The sequence below is a fragment of the Drosophila biarmipes genome, chromosome 2L, assembly GCF_025231255.1.
Source record: "Drosophila biarmipes strain raj3 chromosome 2L, RU_DBia_V1.1, whole genome shotgun sequence".
Taxonomy (NCBI): domain Eukaryota; kingdom Metazoa; phylum Arthropoda; class Insecta; order Diptera; family Drosophilidae; genus Drosophila; species Drosophila biarmipes.
The window spans coordinates 25123751-25134496 of record NC_066612.1 but is presented as its reverse complement, the minus strand read 5'-3'; the positions used below and the strand labels follow the sequence as shown (position 1 = coordinate 25134496).

Genomic DNA, 10746 nt, shown 5'->3' with positions numbered 1-10746 from the left:
AATGTATTTGATGGATCAATCCTCATTATGTAGGTCCAAAATAATTTTTTTTTGTGAAAAGTTTAACTTTGTGTTTTTCCCCGAATTCAGTCTTTAAAATAGAAACGCAACCAAAATGCCGAAAAAAATAATGCGCTAGGCCCAAAAAATACTAAAATATAAAAAATTCTTAAGTGCAACGAATACTGTTGTGAGCCAGCAAAACGGTTTATATTTGTATTTTATGTCCATATTTTTTTATTTTTTTTTCTGTTTGGTTTTTTTTTTCATTTACTTTACAAAATATATAACTTTGGAAACTTAAACCATTTTTTACCATTTTAAAATAGTTACTTATTTAAAATTTTCATTTTTCTCTTAACCCTCTTTGCAACGATTACTTTTGTGACTCATTGTACATGGCCACCACAGTTTTGGGCGGCTTGTGGACATCAGAGTGGGCGTTACACATTTCTTTTGGGTCTGTCGATAGGTATTGGTGAGACAAGAACATTCATGCATACAGACGGGCGGACATGGCTAGATCGATTCGGCTATTGCTCCTGATCAAGAATATATTTATTTATATATTTATTTACTTTTTGACGAATCTAGTATACTCTTTTACTCTACGAGTAATGGGTATAACTAATACAATTTGTTTCCAATGAAATACCATCAGCTACTCATATGTAGATAATAGACCGAATCATACTTTACATGAGTTTTGCATTAACGTTCAACCTGGGTATGAAGTGACAGTGACATTACACTACCTAATTTATTTACGGATCAACTGTGATGAAATAAGCACACTATCTATACGATTTGTTGACCAAAACGGAGATTTGGTGAATTTACGTGGTGAAAACGTTTCGATTCGCATGCACATACGGCTGATAGAATGATTTTTTAAAAAAGAAAGAAAGAAGAAGACGTAGTCTAAAACCTCAGCAAGGCATTACTAATTGTAAAGCTATAGAAAACAATGAACGAAATTTTAAATGTTCGAGAGAATGTTTACTCAGATGAGAGTATTTCGAAGAAAGATCATACATTTAGACCTAATGAACAATTTCGAATTACTATCCAAGATCAAGACTTGTCCTTGCTTCCTCACGAAAGTTACCTTAGTTTTTATGAAATTATTAGGAAAGATTCACCGATTTTTTTTTTAATAATTGTATGGCTTACTTTTTGGATGAAATTAAGAACGAAATAAATGGATGTAGGTCTTGATAATCTTCAAAGTCAAAATTAAAAAGTTCTGGCTTTAACCTTTTCTGTACCATTAAAAAATGTATTTATTAAATTGTAAGCACGAACTTGTGTTGATGCTGAATAAGAATCTTGGCGATGTGTTCGAACAAACTAGAAATAAACAAACTTAAACTGGAAATTTTGAACAAAACTTGGAAAATTACCCATGTAACTCCGAGTGATTTTGCATGGTGTATTCCTACCAATCGCATTCCGGAGTTGGGATTCATTTGTCAACCGCAAATTGGGGCATGGAAGCCCAAACAGCTGGAATGTGAAATTGTCGGTTAACCGCGAAAAACCGCGATTTGCCATATTTGGAGTAACAAGAAGTTATCAAAAATAATTTACCAAACTTTAAAGTTCACTAGAATTCTGAGTCTTACCCATATGATAATCTGAATATCAATTTTAGCAATAATCAGTATGCTTACGTTTTTGAAATGTATACAAGATTTCAATCTAGTTACTATAATCGGGAATCATAACTATTTTTGACCCCAAATGAATTTAAATTAATTCAAAACGAGTCAGTGAAAACTGGTCCTATTGATGTGAGAATTTCATTAGAACCGAGGACAACAAGTCATGAAAATACCCAAGCCTACTGTCTCTTATACATGATTGTTAAGTTGAATAAAATACGTTAAACGGACTAGTACAACGAGTTGTTTAACTTTAGGATAATAATGAAAGATACTGTTTTGATTGATGTGCAAGGTTTCTTTGAAAATAATAATACATTTTTCTAAAGGAAAAAAGCTTTTCATTGAATGAAGTACAGTTAATCGAAAGATGCGTTTAATAAGCCAAAAACAAAAAAATTTAGTTAGAAATATTATCGATAAAAACGAGAAAAATCTACCGCCACGACATAGTGACTTCTTACCGAACACAATAAGATCTCTAAAAGTTTATATCAACCCAAATATGAGGACTTGGAGAAATTAATCAAACCGGTAAAAGGAATGGGATATCATGCATTCTCCCATATTGACAATCTAACCAAAAACAAAATTTATTATGATAAGCAAAAGGGCGATAATCAGTCACTTCTGGAAGATAGAAAGTCGATAGTACACATTTTAAAAAACAAAAGTAACTTCTTGAGGTGAGTTCCAAAGTAATCAGTACTTTTAAAAAAGACAGAACAACTAGTGCTTTCACCAAAATCAATTTATTTTATTCAAAATATACTCCTTCTGCTTTTATACATCGTTTTGCACGGTCCAAAAGCATGTCGAGCGAGTGTTTTAGCTCGTTGCCCGGTATGTCCGCCAGTATGCCGGTGCAAGCCTTTTGAATGGCCTCTACGTCTGCATAACGCTTTCCTTTCATAACAAATGCATTTTTCCGAAAAGCTAGAAGTCGCACGGTGCCATATCAGGTGAATACGGGGAGTGTTTGAGGGTTAAAATATGATTTTTGGTCAAAAAGTCGGACACAAGCGTCGATCGAAGAGACAGCGCATTTAATGTTGGCTCTTTGTTCGCACCGATGACAAAAACATACTGACACTTAAAACGCAATAACCTCACTTCCAATAGATGAAATGTCATGAAATTTTTACTGGAAGTCGATAAACGATACCAGATTCTTATAGCACTGGAGGGCGCTAGATTAAAAAAGTCCTGTTTGCTTTGGAACTCACCTTGTAAGTCACTTCTGAGCGATAGAAAGGCGATAGCACACATTTCGATCGCAAAGAAGTACTGTCTGAGACACTTCTGGACGATAGTTAGACAACAGCACACATTTAAAAAAAAACAAAAAAAGTAGTACCTTTTGTGACACTTTTAACACATTTAACAAAAACAAGAAAGGTTGCGATCGCGAAGAAGTATCTTCTAAAATACTTTTGTACGATAGACTGATGATACAAAAACAAAGTTACTGGAAAAAAAAGGATGACACGATAATTGCCGTTACCCTTTATTTCTGAAAATCTCTTTCCATATTTACCTATGCGATTTTTTTTTTGTCCGAGCGTTAGTATATTTTGCAATTTGATTGTGGTCAGACCAATTTTTGTATAAAATTTGTGTTTTGCTTTTTATATAGATATTTTCACATTACCTGGCATGATTGCAGTAAAATAAACATTTAAAGATTCTCCACCTAATTATAATAGGTAATTGCATCAAATTTATTTTTATTTTAAATATAAAAAAATTTGTTTCCTTTTATTTTAGAAATGGTTATAATTAAATTTCTCATGTGAACGGAGCTGGATATAAATAAAATTATTAAGCAGCATTTCCGACATGCCAAGGACATTGTGTCTAAAAGCGCTCAAAGACCTTATAGAAAAAATAAATGCAAAATAGTTGCCGAAGTCACTCCTGGAAGTGTCGCCGAAGTGAATCCGAGAAGTGCCGGGACGGGAGTGACTTCCGCGATCCGAATGCGATATCGCGGAAGATGCAAAAGCCATGAATTGTTTTTCCACAATTCTGGACGTTTCTTTCGTATTGCTTCTCGCAAACGGCGCATAAGTTCCAGATAATACTGTTTATTGACCGTACGACCATATGGTAAGAGCTCCTGATGCACCACGCCATGGTAATCGAAGAATACAGTGATCAAAACTTTGACATTTGATCGAACTTGGCGTGCTAGCGATATACCGACATCTTCAGCAACTTCTCTGATAGTGATTCGACGATTTTCCAAAACAATTTTCTTCACTGTTTTTTTCATCAGTTGTTGACGTGCTTGGGCGTCCAGAGCGAGGCATCTTCCCGGCCATCTTGGAAGAGTTTGTACCACTTGTAAACAATTTTTTTACTCAGAACAGTTTCACCGTATGCCACAGTCAACATTTCAAGTGTTTCGGAGCAATTAATTTTATTTTTTACACAAAATTTGATGCAAATCCTTTGATCCATATTTTTCGATAGCAAAAAATCGCTGAGCACGCAAAACAACTTGTTACCTTTACGCCTCTCACAACTAAACAAAAAATCGATAATCGAAAATATGTTGCCCGCGAAATTTGAAAAGACACCTTACTTTTTGAACACACCTCGTATGTATTAATATATGTGTTTAATTCTACAATGCATCTATATATCATTATTTGCGTTTATACCCATAGCACATATATAAGAACGTGTGTTATAAGTTCATAAATTAACTTTTTTTTATTACAGGAACATCGGCAACGTGAAAAACGAAAAAAACTCCATTTCAAGTCCCAAGCGCATCGAACCAATTTCAATAGTTTGGAATTAAACATTTTGAAGCTACTGCAAAGCAGTACCTTTGCGTGCCAGCCACATCAACTGCATCCGAGAGGGCCTTCAGCAAAAGCGGAAAAATTATAAGTAACCAAAGAAGCTTCCTAAAGCCAAACATTTTTGATAAACTTGTGTTTTTAAAACAAAAATGCTGAAATTACTGATCTCCTATAAATATATGTTGAAATTAACCAAAAACAAGAAAGGAGGTTAACTTCGGCATGCCGAAGACTATTTTTTTTACATCTATATTTTAGAGTAGACCGATTTTTATTAAATTGAATTCGAAATTCTTAAAAATATAAAAAATTATATTCCCAATATTATCTATCAAAAAGCCCCAAAGCTATAATTTGTTTCATATTATTTTGCCATCAACTTTCCGATCGTTCCTATGACAGCTTATCACATAACCGTCCGAATTTATTAAAATTTAATTTAAAATTCAGAACGAATTAAAAAATGTTATTTCCAGGCTTGGAAGGTTATGTGTCAAAAAGCACCAAAGCTATAATTTGTTTCATATTAAATGACCACCAATTTTCCGATCGTTCCTATGACAGCTATATGATATAGTCGTCCGATTTCGATAAAATTTAATTCAAATTCCAAAACCAAATAAAATATGTTAGCGTCGGAGGTTATATGTTAAATTCCCAATGATATATATTTTTTAAATTTTTTCTTCGGTAGTTCCTATGGGAGCTATAAGATATAGTTGTTCGATCCAGCTGGTTCCGACTTATGTACTACTTGCATAAGAAAGACTCTTGGGAAAGTTTCAGCCCGATAGTTTTAAAACTGAGGGACTGGTTTGCGTAGAAACGGACAGACAGACGGACAGACGGTCGAGAACGGACATGGCCAAATCGAATCGTCTATTGACGCTGATCAAGAATATATATACTTTATTTCTGATTGTTGATGATGATAATATTGTTTTTAAACTTCGATACTCGATTATAATTGGCTCGGCCTTTTCAGTTTTTGTATGGAAAGCCGCTGTGTGTATTGCGAGAAACCTTTGTCCGGGCCGCTTTCGTAGTTACCCATGCATTATTCTACCATATATGGGTTTGTCGAGCTTCTTGGGTAGGCTAGCTCCTTGTGTTTAGACGAACACTAATAAAAATAAAATATAATACTTGATGAGCTCTGTGCATGTCATGTAACAATGTAAATCGACCCAGAGCCATTAACTATGATGTGTAATATTAAACCCTACAAGGCAGCAGTGTTTGCACTTGTAATCTGTAAGGGCAGGCCACTTGAGCCTAACCGAAGGTAATCACTTGAGATGTTTCTCACAATGCCCCAAGGGTTCCTGTGCGGCGGTCAAATGGTAATGGTTCATGTTAGTTTCCTAAGCAGGGGCTGAAAAGGTTGTTTATATTCAAATAATATTCATCCCTTTCACCTTTTTTTGCCCAATTAATTGGTTCAGATGAATCTCATACAAGCGTCGATCTAGCCATGCCCGTCTGTCCGTATGAACGCTGAGATCTCGGAAACTATAAAAGCTAGAACCGTCAGACTTGGCATGCAGATTTCTGGGGTTCCTGCGAGGTGCCACGCCCACTTTAACGCCCACAGTCCGCGAAAATCTATGGCGCCTAAAGATTTTATGACATAACAAAAATTTTAACTGAAATGTATTTGTCCCATCAATATCTATCGATTATCCCAAAAAAAATTTTGGTGGCCACAATTGTCATGCTAGAAAAAATTGTTTTGCTAAGACGTATTTGTCTCAACAATTCTTATCGATTGACCCAAAAAAAATTGTCATGCTAGAAATTTTGTTTGCTAAAATGTATTTGCCTCATTAAAACTTTCGATTGGCCTAAAAAAAATAGTTGCTCACTCTAACGCCCCAAACACATAAAACGCTTAAAACTGTCTGCCGCCCACTTAACATTTACCAAAATAGCGCTTTAGAATATTTCTCCCCCAAGCTGAGTAACGGGTATCTGATAGTCGAGGCACTCGACTATAGCGTTCTTCCTTGTTGTTTTAGATGGTATCTTACTGTTTTCAAATGTGGTTTTCTAGTCTGTTGTTAAAATTATCAAGATTCACAAATAAATGTTATCCATTATCCATAAAGTGAGAAAGATTAACTTCTTTTCGCAAGTGATCCAAAATCATTTTACTGATAATAGGGATGCACACGTAATTACCTGACCGTCAAAAAATTCACACACCTAAGACCCGATGCGCAGGACCACTGATAAGATTATAAAACTCAAGACCATCCATATACGTACTAACTATTCTTTAAACCTTTTCGGTTCATGTTATCATGTTTAAAAAAAAACATGAAAAATAATAAGTCAATTGTATTGTATATAAAACATATCTTTCTTATTCTTTTATTATATACAGGTACAGGATCGAAAGCTAGCCTTATACCCTACAATACCATGTAGAAGAAGAAACAAAAGGTTTTTTTTAATTTGGCAAAGTACACAGACAGAGAATTGTAACTTTTACAGTTAAAATATTCTAAAAAGTAAAATGATATTATGAAAGTTGAAAATATTTTCATTGTGCTTGAAACAAGTTGAAGTGACGGTATTAACATTGATTATTCCAACAACTAAACTAGAGTCATTATTAATTAATTAGCAAAAAATTTAATAAAAAACTCAGTTTAATTTATTTTTACACTATTTTGTTATTATATAAAAAGCATTTATATCAGAATGTTCTTACTAGTTTTTAAAGAAAGAATATTTTATATTCAAAAACAATATACTTAAATATTTTTATTTATAAAAAAAAAACAAAAAAAAAAATAGTATCCCATTTTGTTTCATGATAACAAATGTGTGTATCCACACCTAAATGGTCAACTGTACCTTTGATACAACTGTGTCTTTGTCTTTGGTTTTCACTTTTTTTATACCAAATTATAGCTTCGGTGTTATCGCATTTTATTGGGATATCATATAATATATTTTAAGAATTTCGAATTAAATTTAATTAAAATCGGACGACTCTAAATTATAGCTATCAAAGAAGCGGTCAGAGAAATAATTTGCTTTTTAATATCACTGAAGCTAGCAGTAATCATTACAAATTTCACATGGTGTTACTAAAGTTGATTATTTCTTATAACTGCAAGGGAATAAAAACTTCGGCTTGTCGAAGTTAACTTTCTTTTTTGTTTTATTTGTGATTCGTAAGCCCGTGTCATAACAACTCAAATAGTGAGATTACATGTGCTTTCCAAATGATTATTTCGGACTGCAAAAAAATAGTTATAGATTTAAAGACTAATACAAAGGTTTAGCGCCAATTACAGACAGCTTTTAAACCGTTTGTAGGCGTTAAAGTGGGAGTGACACTTTTTCTTAGGTCAGTCGGTAGGTATTGATGAGACAAACACATTTCAGTTACAATTTTGTTTGTATGTTTTGCAAATGGTAGACGTAAGAGTGAACGTGGCACTCCACTGACAAACTTGCGGTGCGCGGGAAGCCCAGGAATCTGTATGCCAAGTCTGACTATTCTAGCTCTTATAGTTTCCGAGATCTCAGCGTTGGACATGGCTAGATCGACTCGGATATTATATGGACGCTGATGCACTTCGAACACTACAAGCAAGTGGCCCAACGACACCAAGCACGTTCTTGTTACGAGCGGGGTCCTTTTATCAATCTGGGCAAAAAATGCGAGTTCGCGAGGAAGATACATACATAAAACAAATAGAGACGGGACACAAATGAAAATAAAAGGCACAACGAAGAATTAAGCAAATGAGTTAAAATATTAGTTTTTAATACCGGGATAGATGTTGGAATGCAAATTAAATGATACATTTTATTATAGTTATTACATAGAACGCGAAAGGGCTCGTGCAGACAAAAATTTGATGTACATCGTGGCAAATTTAGAGGATAGTAATTTCGTGTTAGTCTAACAGGGACATTGAATGTTAGGCGGTTTTAAAGATCTGCAGAATTAATGTCACCTCTTATAATAGTATCAAACATTGTTCTAGGATTTACAAGTGTAGGTAAATTAAGCAATTGTAATCTACTCTGGTAGGAGGGTAGCCTTACGTTTTGATCCCAGTTCAAACTAACATTTTTTTGTACCGACTCAATACGGTCGATGTATACTTGATAATGTGGACTCCAAACCGACGAACAATATTCCAAAATAGGACGGACAAGGAAGGTAAATAATAATTTGGTTGATAAGGGTTATCAAATTCTTTTGACCAACGCTTTATAAACCCAAGAACACTCATGGCTTTGTTAACAGTGGACATAATGTGGCAGTCAAATTTAAGTCTAGTGTCCAGAAGAGCACCTAAATCGTTAACTGAATCTATACGGTCAAGTGGCGTATTTCTAAGAAAGTAACTGATAAACGTAGGAGTACCCCTATAAAAAGTCATAACGTTGCATTTAAGGCAGTTCAAATTTAAAAGGTTGTACTCACACCATTCATGAAAACAATCAATATCCGACTGTAAGTTAAATCCCGACGCTATATTATTATATGATAAACAAAGCTTAAGATCATCAGCATACATTAGTACACGAGAATGTGTTAGGATTGAGGAAAGATCGTTAATATACAAAGTAAAAGGCCTTACTAAAATCTGTATATACAATGTCAGTCTGCATTTTTTTCTTAAATCCATTTATTACAAAAGATGACAATTCAAGAAGGTTGGTGTTGGTCGATTTTGGCCTAACAAAACCATGCTGACACGGTGATAAAAGCGAGGAACATAAATGTTGCAAATGAGAAGTGATAATACGTTCAAATGTTTTCGGAATTGCCGACAAGTTAGAAATACCTCTTTGATTTTGGGCATCCGCCTTTTCACATTTTTTATGGAGTGGAATAATAAAAGAGTCCTTCCAGATAGAAGGAAAAACTGATGATAAAAAAGACAAATTAAAAAGTATGAAAATCGGTTTACAAATGCTTGACGCACCAAACTTAAGCACACATTCAGGAAGTCCATCTGGACCGGGAGAACAAGTTGGTGTTGTTGTTACTAAGTCTCTTAAGAAAGAGCTTTCGGTGATTACAGGGGAAACAATACAATTTGCCCTATTTAAGGGATTAGGGTAGTTGGAATTTGACCAAGCTGTCGAACTATAAGTAGTTTGGAAAAACTCAGTAAATAAATCAGCAATTTCAGAATCCGTCGATGCCACCATTGAGCTTAGACGTACTGATGAAGGCAATGCCGATGACTAACGCTTGGCATTAACAAAATTGTAAAACTGTTTCGGATCGTTTGAAAATTCAAATTTACATCGAATTAGATACATAGCACAGTAATGACTGTTGAGAACATTAAAATCTGTTCGAGCCATATTTCGAAAAATCTGCTGGTCTACCCGATTTTTATACTTTATCTAAGTGTAAGATTTAAGGTTTTTAATTCCTTAAAACGCATTGGTAAACCAAGGAGGCCTGTTTAGGTTTGAAAGAAACCTACCAATATTCATTAAAAACGTATTTAAGACTGTATAGAATAGTTTAGTGGCACTTTCAATGTCTGTACAATTGTACAAGTGTGTCCAATTATAATGAGAAATCATATCGTTAAGTTTATTGCAGTCACATTTACGAAAACATCTCATTTTAGTTGGAGAAACTAAAGGAGAGAGGGTGTCAGAGCAAATTGTCAGGTCCATAGTTGGATGATATCGGTCTTCAGGTACAACAAGAGCGTCAATTCTGCATACTGTGATTTCAGACGGGTCTGAAGATCACAAGATCTAATTGTCTACTTAAGGCATTTTTTATAAATCTTGCTTGCTGCAACGATAGTTCTATAAGGCCATCCAGCGACAAATGAGTCAGTACGAGGAGACCAAGAAATATCAGGTAGATTAAAGTCACCTAAAACAATCAAAAGGTCTCTGTTAGAAAGAAGGGATAAAACAGATTTTGTTGCAGACAGATGGTGCTCATAAATTACTAGGTAAGAGACAGGTAGAATATAAAAACACGTAACCAAAACAGATAAAGATTGCAAAGAATTTTTCACACTTAGAAACTTAATTTCATTCGGGATATGAATGAGAATTCTTTCAGGTGTTAGGCTAGAGATAACGGCAATCAGCACTATCACTATCCCTATCATCAATCAGCAATAGTGTGTGCTGCCAACTAGCGGAGTTCAATGTGTTTTTAACATCCAATGTTTTCGCCATGCAATACTGCATAGTGCCGTACAACCACCTTTTTTCCTCAATGGCTTTGTCTGTGATTTCGTACAGTTTACCGCCGA

The 10746-nt window shown here is 34.5% G+C and overlaps 1 long non-coding RNA gene across 1 annotated transcript; it reads left to right on the top strand.

Moving 5' to 3' along the window:
• The first annotated feature begins 3301 nt into the window (after positions 1–3301).
• Positions 3302–4584, top strand: LOC127010646 (uncharacterized). The gene is made up of 3 exons (XR_007763371.1): positions 3302–3370; positions 3432–3773; positions 4392–4584. It is a non-coding gene; the product is annotated as an uncharacterized LOC127010646 (long non-coding RNA).
• Positions 4585–10746: the final 6162 nt, after the last annotated feature.